Source organism: Typopeltis vanoorti, chromosome 18 (assembly GCF_054136105.1).
Source record: "Typopeltis vanoorti isolate ZY-2024b chromosome 18, IOZ_Tvanoo_1.0, whole genome shotgun sequence".
NCBI classification, from domain to species: Eukaryota; Metazoa; Arthropoda; class Arachnida; order Uropygi; family Thelyphonidae; genus Typopeltis; species Typopeltis vanoorti.
In genome coordinates, this window is record NC_143566.1 from 79,857,351 (window position 1) to 79,870,594 (window position 13,244).

At 34.5% G+C, this 13,244-nt stretch overlaps 1 long non-coding RNA gene across 2 annotated transcripts in view; it reads left to right on the forward strand.

Annotated features, from left to right (window-relative positions):
* The first annotated feature begins 880 nt into the window (after window positions 1-880).
* LOC150096833 (uncharacterized) overlaps window positions 881-13,244 on the forward strand; it is a 157,542-nt gene continuing 145,178 nt past the window's right edge. For both annotated transcript variants that reach the window (XR_016549846.1, XR_016549845.1), the window contains exon 1: window positions 881-1,081. This is a non-coding gene — a long non-coding RNA (uncharacterized LOC150096833). The remainder of the gene's footprint in view (window positions 1,082-13,244) is intronic.

The following is a 13,244-nucleotide window of genomic DNA, read 5'->3' on the forward strand; positions in this document are numbered from 1 at the left end:
GCTCACTTCTGTTCTATTTAGAAATCGAGACAGCAAGAGGTACGTTAGAAATCGAGACAGCTCTGGCTTACGATTAACCAGTCAACATAAGAAGCAACTGCATTCCAAGTTTGATGGAAATCGATTAAAACTTATGCAACTTGTTGATGTGTACGTCTGCAGAAAATTGAAAAAAATATAAAAAAGGACGCTTTAGGTAACTTTTCGCTGTTTTCAATGTGCTTTGATTATTTATTTATTTTTTTGTTAACGTAATTTAACGCTTCGAATTTAGAACCCCTCTATTGGGTTAAATACGTGTATCGAATAAAAAAGAGTAGATCAGTAATATTCGGCATAAGCTAGAGTTACTTTGGCTCTAATGATTCCTGATAAGACTAGTCAGTAATTCTCTACATCACTGCTGTGACTCTTGATAGCAAGCCTCAATTCTCAACGCAATTATATTAAAAAACATAACTTTTAGAGAATTTATGTTTGCAGTTTTATTTCTTATTCACGTTTACCTTTCATTTTGTATATAGAAAACTACTTTGATAACCATCGTTTATCTCACAGAATTACCAACAGAGTTAGAAAATTTGATAGTAGTAAACTAAAAGTAAAAATTTATCAGTCGAAATACCTTCTATTTGTCACATTAAAATTAATTGCATGATTTTCGTCTGCAGGGAATTTTACGGGCGTCATTTACTGAAGAAGAAAAATGAATTAATAAAGTTCGAACAGTGAAATTTCAATAAGGCACTTGCACTAAGGATTTAGTTGCAAACGACGAAAATTTCAGCACGAGAATAGCATGCGCAGGTACAAGCAGTTTAATGGAACAGCGAACTGCGCAGTTACTGCTGCCTTCATTGATTTGTAAGGTATAAATCAAGTGCTTTCTAATAGTGGGAATTCGTTAAATAATTTTAGGGTGACAGGCGCTGCCTTATTGAGTGGTAAATAAGTTAACGACTTACTAGCTTTAATTTAAAACGAATTATTTATTTTCTACGCCACCAAAAGAGTGTGCGCTCTAGAAATTTCGTTTAGAACAATGTAATTCATTACAGAAAAGGGATTTAAGCAACATATAGTAAGATGATTTTCGTAATAAATTCTTTATGTTTCATTTAATGCTTATAATTGCTTAACTTTTAAACATTATAATTTACCATTAGTATTCATAACATTTCGTTTCTTCTCCTTCAAAAAAAAAAAAAAAAAAATCTCTTTCATTCAAATGACATTTTTTTAACTTCTAGTAATTGTTATTTTAATTCATTCTGTTACAATTGCGATGAATACTTTTTAAATAGTGGATTTAAATTAGTTTGCTAATTATATTAGTAAGATATTCGATTGTTTCACATTTCTTTGCTAACTAAATTTCTTCGACTGTAACAGAATTGAAGTTCTAATCAATCTTAATGCAGTTTTATTAAATATCAGCAGTATTGCAACATTGGATTGTTATTCTTATTTTTTATTTTAAAAATATAAGAATAACAATCCAATTTAGGATTTCAATTTCAATATTAGTTCTTTGAGGAAGGAAAAAAATATATAAAAATGAAGAATTATTAGTTGCTCATGGAAATAGCCAAACATTTTGATTAATGATTAGGCGGAGTTGTATGGCCCAAATAAGCAATGAGATAATATCAGTTTTATTATTATTTTTTTTTTTCGTAAAATCACAAATTTCTTAAAAAGTCCGTTTTATGGTTAGTATTTTATTAAAAATAAATTATTTAAATTTTCTATTGATCAATTGAATATTTTAGTTTTTTTTTTATTCTTGCTTCTGTATATAAATATTTCTTTTGACGACTTTTTTATAAATAATTGAAGCAATGACATTAAGGTATGACCGAAAAGAAATGTATTTTTATGTTGTAGTGTAGTATTGGTGTGTGTGTGTGTGTGAATTGTCAGTATTTTATATCTCTGCATCACATTATACGACATTAATTTTATTAGAAAAAAAAAATATTGGATTCCATTTATTATCTTGTACAAGCAACATGTTCTACTATTCTTCTTTTCTATTGGATTAATATTAATCGAAAGTAATTTAATATCGCGTCCAGATTTAGTACCCAATGAGGTATTCTTTTAAAGGCAACGTCAAGTTAATCTGCAGGGTGTTTATAATCAAAGTTCGCATTTCGAAAGGCTGTAACTTCGTAACTAATCAGCGGAACGTTTTTATAGTAAACATGATGTGTGCGAAAATGGAATTTTATTTAGCGCAAAAACAAAAGTTAGTTCTAAAAGTTGCCACTAGGGAGATACACGACGCTGCAATAGATGTAAATTACGTACGATACTCTTGGTATGCAATGAAACGCTGCGACCTTACCATTTATGCAAATATCAAATGTCACCAATGAGGCATGCTTCGAAAGAAGCAGTTAGCTGCGGAATATGTCAGTTCGTTGCCTGTGGGTAGATAACATGTTAAAGCACAATGTCACTATTGTCGAAGGATAAAGCGCACTTCTCGTGAAGTTGTTTTACCAAAATAACAGCTTTGCCTTGACAGCATTGCGCAAGTTTGGAATATTCAAGGGATTATAAACGGATCCTGTGATTGCAAATGGTTTGCGCAAAATGATCCGGAAATTTAAAGTTCCTTGGGTGTCAAACCTGGCAGAGGATGGAAGCCCATCGAATGGCAGACAGTGGAGGAAGTAGCCACAGCGTTAGAGGAAGAAAGGATGGCAAATGTCGTAGGAAGCAGCGCACGGCGTATTGCACGGTCTTTAGACAAACCCGTAAACACGGTTCACAAAGTCGTAAGGCAAATTCTGCGCTGTTATTATTTCATATGGAAGCTCATTTCCATCTGGACGGCGCTGTGAATATGCAGAGCTGCAGAATTTCGGCAACCGAAAACATGCACATCGTGCGACAGATTTTCCGAAGGTCACTCACTGTTCGGTGTGGTTTTAGAATGGATTTCATTATCAGCCAGCGATATGCATCTCTTTTAGCCAATCAGGGGATTCCAACACTTCAACAGTGTCAGTGCTTTTTTTATGCAGTAGGGCGCCCCTCTTCACATCGCCACCTCTATCAAGGGGTGGCTTCAGACTCATTTTACCGAGGACCGAATCATCAACAGCCATTTTCGTACAACGTGGCCAGTGCGCTCGCGAATCTGAACCCCTGTGACTTTTGGATGTGGGGACATCTCAAAGACGTTGTCTATTGTGGACACATAGCCAACTTAGTGGACCTGAAGACCAGCATTACATGCCATATCCCAACATTTCGAGCGAAACTCTACGTTCTGTGGTTCAGCATGCGATTTTGCGATTTCAGAATCGCAAAATCGCAAATTGCTTGGGTACACACAACGCGCCGTGTGTACCCAAGGTTTGGTAACGCTTTGAATTACTCGGTATTGCAGTGCCATGTGTCGTCCTAGTGGTAACTTTTAGAACTAACGTTGGCTTTTTTGCGCAGGATAAAATTTCATTGCTGCACACATCATCGTGTTAAATATTAAATCGTTCCTCTAAGTCAAGGGTCGGCAAAGTGGTCGACATCGACCCCTGGGGGTCGATAGTCGACCTCTTTGTGATTATCCAAGGGGTCGATAAATGTCTAGGGGTTAATAGGGGGGGGGGGTTAAATTTTTAATGTTCTTTATAAATGTCTTTAAGTATTTTCTTTAAATTTCTTTAAATATTTCTTATCGCGAAGCAGTAATAAAGTAAAACGGTGACAGAATTATTGTTTTTAAATTGAGAAATTTATTATTGATAACATTTATTCATTTGTTTGACGTGATGGGATTCGATGAAGGATCAAGGATTCCATGAAGGGGTCAGTGGTCTAAAACTTTTGCCGACTCCTGCTCTAAGTAGGTACAGCCGTTGGAAATGTAAACTTTATAATCGTCTGTATATCCCACATATAATACCTACAATACATACCTTTTTTAACGGATATAAACTGTAGTCCATGCATTTTATCCATTAAATACAAAAATGTATTCGAATGTCTGGTTTCTACTAAATACCATTCAGTGTTCATCAGCTATCACACAACGTGATTCCTTGGATTTCAATGACTAAATATTCCTGTAACATTCCACAGCGATCGAGTTTAGCATGGTGTACTGTATCAGAACGTGCTATGATTGGATTTTGCTTTATTGAACTTGACGAAGTAAAACGTTAACTGTCACTCGAGATCTATACAGAGCGGTGTGTATCGACTCGCTGTTTAAGATTGCAAACACCTTTGCCAACTCTTGTAACTTAGCATTCAATTCCTTGCAACAAGATCGCGTATATTAGTGGAGATCTGCTGTTTATTTGCGAAGTGTAATGAAAGATATTGAAAGTCTATACTGATTTAATTCCGCGAAGCTTCAAAGCCAACATCAGGAATCTGTTCTGTGAACATGATGGACGATCTTTATTGTAATTTTATTGGATAATTTTTTTCCCGGTTCACTTTAATTTTGGTATGCTGTATGGACTTTGCGAAGTATGTATGTTATTTTGGCACTCTCTCAATGTTTTTTCTGTTTTTTTTTTTTTCAGCGTTTTTTTTTTATTTTCCCCGTCTTTATTACATTTCTTTCGTAATAAAGACGGGGAAAATTTTGGAGAATTAACTTTTTTTTTTCCCTGGTTATAGTATCGTCGAATTTTTATGAACCTCGATATAAGATGAATCATACTTTATCGCGAGTGTCAACAACCAGAGTGGAGGTTCTTCAACTCTATCGTCCAATAAACCTATTCCCCCCCCCCCCCCTCTGTCTCTGTGCTCCATTTTTGTTGAGCGACAACTGTCCTATCCTAGCCAAAAAAGAACTTAAAACCATCCCTCAAGACGGCCACAAATAGTTAAGACAACCACGAGTAGATAACCGTATACTTTGCGAAGAAAGGCTTAATCTCTTTGTTCCGTATCGTCTTTCGTTTGACCTTTGCTTTCCCATTTATCGATTGACAGCAATGGTAGGAGACAGTTCACATCACATCACACACACACACACAAACGGATGTTGTGTTCCTTGTACCCGTTGTTCTGAAACTTTCAACATCTGTTATGAAACACGTTTTCTGTTATAACTTTTTGGATTTAGATAGAAACAACTTATTTACCAGAAATAAGCAATTCATATTCTTCAAAAAATAAAATACTATTACTACTACTGCTACTGTTACTTCTTCTGCTTCTTCTTCTTCTACTACTACTACTATATAATAATAATAAATGAAACTACAGTTGCTCTCTTTCAGTTCTATTCAAACTATTGTTTTGTCTATTTTACGCCGTTTCTGATGCTAACGTGTTTGATGCCATTCCAGGTTAATATATGCAGTTAGAGTAGACGAATTATTGGCTAAACTAATTATTTATTAATTTGCATAAATGTTCGCCTGCCTTAGGGTATATCATAATAAGACAAATCGCGCGCACACACACGCGCTATAAAATTGGAAAACAGATGTTTGTCTTTTGGCACAACTTAATTTTCATTTCATCAGTTATTTGCTTTTTTATTGCTTTTATTAAGGTGTGACTTTTAATTTACTTGTCTGAAGGTTAAAAATAGCCTTATAGTCCTACGATTATTCCCTCCCCCCTTTACCAAACGACAATGGCCTTCATATCCTCTCCCTTTTTACATTCTTCGTATCACGTTATAATTAAAAATAAACCAGTAAATCGAAAATCACAGTTTTGATTTTTAAATTCCCAGTAAAATTTATTTGCAATTTATTGATAGTATTACTATTATTATTATTATTATTACTTTATTCACATTATTGATACACAGTCAAAACATGATATCATTCGAACAACAATTTGACTGGTGATGCAGAACAATTCAGATTCTTTCCAAGAATCTAAGAATAGTCTGTCAGGTAGCGTCGTAAAATACGGACTGTTCCAAGTAATGCTGTTTTTTTTTTTTTTTTTGTAGATCATATGGGGTCACTTCATTGATTTTTAATTACTGTAAATAGTTGGATAGCTTCTTTGAAGTTGCACCAAGTGCACCGATAACTATTGGTGTGTTTAAGCCACAGCAGCCGGCCAACTTTGATTGCCAGATCTCGATATTTAGTAATTTATTCCAGTTCTTTGTTGTTGATGTTGTTATCACTGGCTCCTGCAATATCAATAATCCAAACCTGTCGATGTTCGATAATTGTGATGTCAGGTTTATTGTGTTCCAAATGCCGATCAGTTTGATTTCTAAAGTCCCAGAGAATTTTTGCTGTTTCGTTTTTCCATATTGTCTCTATTTTATGTTGCCACCAGTTATCAGAAGTAGGAAAGCCATATTTTTGCATACATGCCAATGAACTATTTTGGCCACTTGATCATGGAGGTAATTTTATTTATTTATTTATTTATTATTATTATTATCATCATTTTTGGCTGTAAAAACGCGTAAAAGTGAGTAAAAATGATAGGATACTATGAATTTTGGGCAAAGAATAAATTCGGTAATGAATGATGTGATATTAATAATAAATATACTATAAAACTTGTCAAATTAAAATTCGAAATATAATAATGGAATAAAAATCTAGAACTTCAAACCTGTGAAGGATGAAAGAAAGACTAACATAATACGGGGTGAAGTAAGGCCGTGATCAGAATAAAAAGCATAAGAAAGATTAGAAAAGGAGCAACATGAACTCTAGTTATGCAATATAAAATAATCTCCACTACCATATTTTAAAAGTGAATTAATAACTGGATGTAATTTTGTAATCATCAAGTATTCACTCTGTATAGGATTTTAGAATTTTTTTTGCTTTTAAAATTTCATTACATGTTAAAGCATGTTATCTAATTTGATAAATCTAAAAAATTAAGAAATAAAAAATCAAAAAATTAAAAAAAATTAATTCTTAAAAATTAAAAAATTAAAACATTTTAAAAATTTAAAATTTTAAAATTTTAAAAAAATTAAAAATTAAAAAATTAGAATATCTCCAAAGAATCTTTGAGCCCATCGCTTCAGTCCACACAAACCGCTGTCTATAATCACACTTTCCCGACCCTCAGCGAATGAATATCATAATTTAGTTTAGCAGCAGTTCAAAATGTGGAACGATTTGGGTTCGATAAACCCAAAACAAACTCTCTCATAGAGTTTGCTTACGTTGCAAGCTCTTGTATTTGGAAAGTTTTTCCTTTTTAATCATATAATAGTTAATGAGTCCTTTAATTAATTTTATTATCTACTGTTTATTTATCCCATTAGTCAATCGTCTCGTGAAAATTCCTGTTGTAGTGCAAACAATTGATTAATTTCAATGCTATAATACTTCAAAACAGATAAACTTCTTAAACCGATTAAAACATCTAAAATATCCTTAAGCAAGTCTTGGGAGTGTATGATGTTCAATGCATTCATCTTCCAAATGAGCATCTCCTATTCCAGGTAGATTAATATTATGATTACATTACACCCACACACATACTTTACAATTAAGCTGTCTATCGCATAGAACATAGTTTCCAAAAATCGCAAATTACTGATCTCTCTCTCTCTCACGAATATCTCCAGGGAAGAAATAAATGTATCTGTAGAGAGAGAATTTTCATGTAATATCTTATTTAATGTATAATTAATCCCTAATCTTATTTTAGCTATAACTGCATTAATGTGGAAGTAATTTTAAAATTTGGCTATCAAAAGAAATCATTACGTAACTCAAGATACCCCAAGGAAGACTCCATTAATTTCTAAGATTCATGGTGCCTTGGGGCAATGGATTGACGAAGCGAAACATTTCCTAAACTGATTTGTTAATGTGACACTTTCAAAAATCTTTGCGGTGCTAGATAGTCCATAAAACAAGCTTATTCATTTGTCTTTTGTCACCTTTTTGATTGTTATGTATAATTATTTAACTAACAAGAAACATAAAATGGATAATTAAAATGGCGGCTGAAGTTTAACTTGGCAGTTACATGGCAAGCATTGTTGTCACAGACTTTGAGTATGTCATATTTGCTGAAACACGTACAAGCAGCAGTTTCATTAACAGTATATAGTCCACTCTGAGTAGAGCTTCTGGTTTTGATGTTTCTTCAAAAAAGAAGAAGCAAAGCTGCGATGTAGATGCCATTTTAATATAGTTTTTACCTTTCTTTAAATGTAGAAATGTTCCTCGTATACGACAATGTTGATGAACCGCTGCGAATCGATGTAAACCATGCTCTCCAAGGGTACGTTTGGCACAAAAAGAAAAAAAAAAGTTGGTGTAATTTTGTCTTTCATCGTCCAGTTAGATTACTGACACCTTTTAATGTTCTACGACGGTTCTCGATCTTTTTGAGTTTACGATACAATCAAGGATTCATTTGATTTATTTTTTTCTTTCATTTATTTTTTTTCACTTTCCGGTTTCTTTAATGTGCTAAAATTATGTGAATTCGAGGATTATAGGACGGTTACTTATTCTGTATGCTGATATCATTATTTTCTTCATTCAAATATATTTAATAAAGAAATTAGGAACAGTTTTTAAATCGAAGATATGAATAATTTTTTTATTCAACTACACTTGCGTGTGCGTGTGGTTTACAATAGTAAGAGATCAACTAGGCTGAAAACAAAAGCCTGTAGGCGACATGTGGTAAGGGATTTATATGATATTTCTAAATCTGATTACTATCTTCTTTAATTTTTATCAAGAAGTAGCCGAATACATTAGCCTTTTCTGGAGTTATCAAGGAGATTGAATTAGCTCCTGGAAGGAGGTGAAAAGACTTGTTCCTTTTCTTACTTTTTTTTTTTTATTATTTCTTGCTTTCTCCCAAAGAGTAACTCACTGAAACCACATAGCCTAAATATTGAACCCAGATTCTAAATGTATAACGCTTGAAAATCCTAAACTGTGTAACACGACTTCTCTGTTTATTGAAGGTCAGAAGTAACTTCATATATATCGACAGCTGCTTATCATGCACATGTGCAACATGCTCGACCTCCGGAAAACACGAGGAGATATTTGCAAAGTTATTTTTCCTCGCTCATTTTTGACAAGGAACCTCTACTGTAGCTCAGTTGATATAGACAAGCCCTTTGGTTGAAAAAATCCGGGTCCAGTCTACCACGTGGGGAACTTTCAGATCTTTTCAATCAAACGGTGAGTTAGATTGGTCTCATACACAAGTAGAGCTTTATTTCTCCGGGAAACTCGCATTTTTTGGTCCATCAGTACAACCAAGTTGGTCCCGTGAACATACAATTCTGGGTGCATTAAATTGCGTTAACGCCTCTAATCAGAGTGCGCAACTCATCTTGGATGGATGAAGCCTTCGACATCATTAGTTTCGACATCTTCATATTTTCATATCTTTCTAATATATGCAAGGAAATTATCATTCACAATTCACACCGCGTACTTAAGTATGTGGCGATTGTTTTTGTTTACTTTTTTTCAGTAAACAAACAAAAAAATATCCCTATTGAACGAAATTGCAATATTACTTTAATAATTTCAAAACATTTCTATATTCTGTTGTTAATATAGAATTTCGAACTGTGATAGTTCGAAGAATTTTTATTTTCATTCCGTCTTTGTAATCTCTTTATGGACTGAACTTTTTTTGAAGATGACAAAGTCAGTTACGTAAGCAGAATTGCGTGGTGTACCAACTATGAAACAATACTAAGATATACCTTTGTATTAAGAGTAGCGATGTTTTCCAAAACAACTCTTAAAAATAAATAAATAAATAAATAAAAGAAAATCATAAATTTTTGAAGAATTCACAATTGGAGGGATAAAAACGGCGATTTTTCTTTGTACAGCGAAAGATTTTGTCAAGTAAACTTTTCAAAGCCATTACTGTCGCCTTTCTGACTTAGTGTGATGGGCAATGATATTAAAGGGAAGCTTAACATAAGGGTAGCTTTTCCGAAAGAATTCTTCTTCTGCCGCGGATTCCATTTTGATCTAAATTCTATTGAGTGGTGGGCGTGTAAGATATTTTTCTTTGACTGCTTCAAGAAGTTTCAAAACAATTAAATTTCTTTTGAGCTGTAAAAGCAACGCGGTAAAGAATGTAAGAAGAAATAAGAACATCTCATCTTTCAGTTTTCGGGATTATTATCATATATCGACCAGCAAAGGCAAGAGAAAGACTACGAAGAAATATTCGCTGTATTGTATTGCCCCTGAACAATTTCTTAGCACATTTTTACTCTAACTGCCTGCACTTGGAAACATGGTTTGCTTCGTATCTTCAACAGACACTTTTATGTAAACAGCAATTGACATTTTCAACCCAATCGATATTTCTTTTAGTGGTTATGTAAACACATTATTACACATTTAAATGCAAGTATCGGATGGAGTTTTGAACGTCAAATTTTTCTGATTCGATTTCCACATTTAAATATTAACATTTGGTGGATTTACGATATCGATGTTTTTTTTTTTTTTTTTTTTTTTTTTTTTTTTTCTAGATTGTATTTTCTAGGCAACATGGAACCAGCGAATAAACGACCCAGGCATGTTAGACTACAATAATTACACCGAAACCAAGTTAATGTGATTTGTATCGAAGACAGTTAATTACTTGGTCGCCTGGGAGTAGGGATCACTGATGATGGTCCCTTGAAATTTTCAACTTAATGCTTTTTACGATAAGAACTAAATGGACGTCTTTTTAATTCACTAATGTAATAGTAGACATGCCAGAACTCATAGCTCGTTTTGATGTGAAAGAAAAGATGTATGTAATTCTATTAGCGAGTTGAGGTGGCAGATGTATTGACTGATATCTTTGGTGACCATTTTCTGCCCATACAGCTTAATGTTTCATCATTCTTGGACAATCCGAGTCGCCTCATTAATAATTTAATGTTTATCATATCACTTCTCACTTATTATTAGATTAATAAGTAAAGTCGTAACAGTGTTCCGGCAGGAGAGAAATTGATTTTCGTTTAAAATGGATCCTGGAACGTTGCTCCCTCTTCCTGCAGAATCGGAAATCTAATTTACTTCAATTACTTGTTCTGGGTCTGTTGATATTCACTCTTATTCAGAAGTAATGCTGTGAGTTTATTGCCATTAGCAAAGCATTTCCTCCTCTTCATTGGTACGTTTTTTTTTTTTTTTCAAAGCCTTTCAGCTGTAAGAAAAACTCAAGTCACTTCTATGTGACTGGATTTTTTATGACCCAGCATATTTCAAAAATGTATGTTCCTACGAGGATGGTCTGAAAAGTTGTCGGCCTCACAATGAAAAAACGAATTTATAATTTCAAAATTATTCTTATTTTACATCGTAATCTCCCTTAAGACTAATACGTTTATTCCAGAGATGCTCCAGCGCCAGTATCCCGTCCCTGTAGTGGTTCTCAGTAAGATCTGCAAAATACCCCTCTACAGCTGCAATCACCCTCTTCATTCGAAGAAAAAAGCTGATCAGCGAGGAAGAGTTTTGGAAAGAGATAGAAGTCAGAGGGAGCCAAATCTGGGGAATAGGGTGGATGTTCCAACAATTCATAGTGCAGATCCCTTAATTTTCCCATTGCCAAAACACCTTTGTGGGCAGGTACATTGTCCTGATGAAAGATGATTTTTTCTTCTGCAAACCGGGTCTCTTTTCTCACGAATTTTTTCGTCTAGTCTGGTTAAAAGATCGGAATAATATTCCCCGGTTATTGTTTTACCCTTTTCAAGATAATTAATAAACAAAATGCCGCATCCCAAAACACCGATGCCATGACCTTTCCTGCTAATGGAACCGACTTTGTCATCTTTGGCGCTTAACAACCGGCTTCTGTCCACTGTTTTGATTCTGGTGTGTAATGGTGAATCCAAGTCTCATCCATAGTAATAAATTGACGCACAAAATTAGTTTTATTCTTGTTAAAACGCTCCACATTTCCATGCGAGTGCATTTTTGATCTGCAGTGTCCACGCGGTTAGCCTAGTGGCTTGGGGAAGGGGTGTCCTAGGTTCGATTCCCGTCGACGACGTGAGGAACTCAAGGACCTTCCTCAGCTACACCCAAGTTAGCCAGTCTTCGGCGTGGATAGCAGGGTTTTTCCTTCCAGTTTATCTGGGATTTTTTATCCTGCAAGCAGGCAAAGTAGCCCCGTGAACACACGGATTAGAGTCATGAATATTGCCCTTAGGGGATGCAGCAGAGGAGTGGCGAACCGGCTGCATTAATACACCAGTAACTCCTCATTAGGAGAGGACTGAACCCGTCCTAGGACGGACGAGAGGGATAGGATAAGATCTGCTGTGAGCAAGCGCAGCACCCATCTTGCGCAAAACGTTTTCATTTTCAAATCTTCATGCAAAATATATCCTACACGTTCTTTTGAAATGCCTATAGTTTTGGCAATTTCACGCACTCTGACTCGCCAGTAATCCAATTCCATATCGTGCACTTGATCAATGATTTCTGGTGTTGTTACTTTTTGTACGTTCTTCACGTGGATCATCTTCAAGGCTGGTACGGCCATGTTTAAACGGCAACCCATTTCTTAATTGTCGAAAACGAAGGAGAAGAGTGCCCATAAACATTTATGAACTTTGAATGAATTTCTTTTGACGTTGAACCTTCTTTTACAAAGAATTTTATAACCTCGCAATATTCAATTTTATCCATTTCAAGGGATACAGAGACAACAATTTTGCTGCTGTATAAAACAAACCACTAGATAGAATGACTTGCAATTTCGCATGAATGCTTATGGCAGATGTACCTATTAGAAAAAATAATCTTGCCGATAGTGTTGCCATCTGTGGTCGAGGCCGAGAACGTTTCAGATCACCCTTGTATATCTAAATATAGAAAAGAATGTTAGTTTCCTTTTTATTTTGCCAGAATAAACGAATGGACTGCAAAATTGTAATTTTATTCCAAAATAAATGTGCAGTTCAACAAAAATTTGTTGATGTAAGAAAGAAGTTCATATCCACCTTTACTGTTTGATCTATTAAATAAGTAATGTTTAAACCGTGGTTTTTATTGCAGTAAAATAAGTACGCTAAGAAACCTCGCAATGAAGGAGAATTCAAGTACCAGAAGTGTGTTAGGAGAAAGAATATAATAGTTAGGATTTTTTTTTTCTAATTATACTTCAAAAAATGGAAGGAAGGGAGCAGTTCTGTTTAATATTACTTTATAAAGATGTAGTTCGCCGATCTGGTTGGCCAAGTGGATAATGTTCTCCTACCAGTCCTATATGTCTCGAACCACGGTATTTTGAAGCAGTATTCGGCGAAT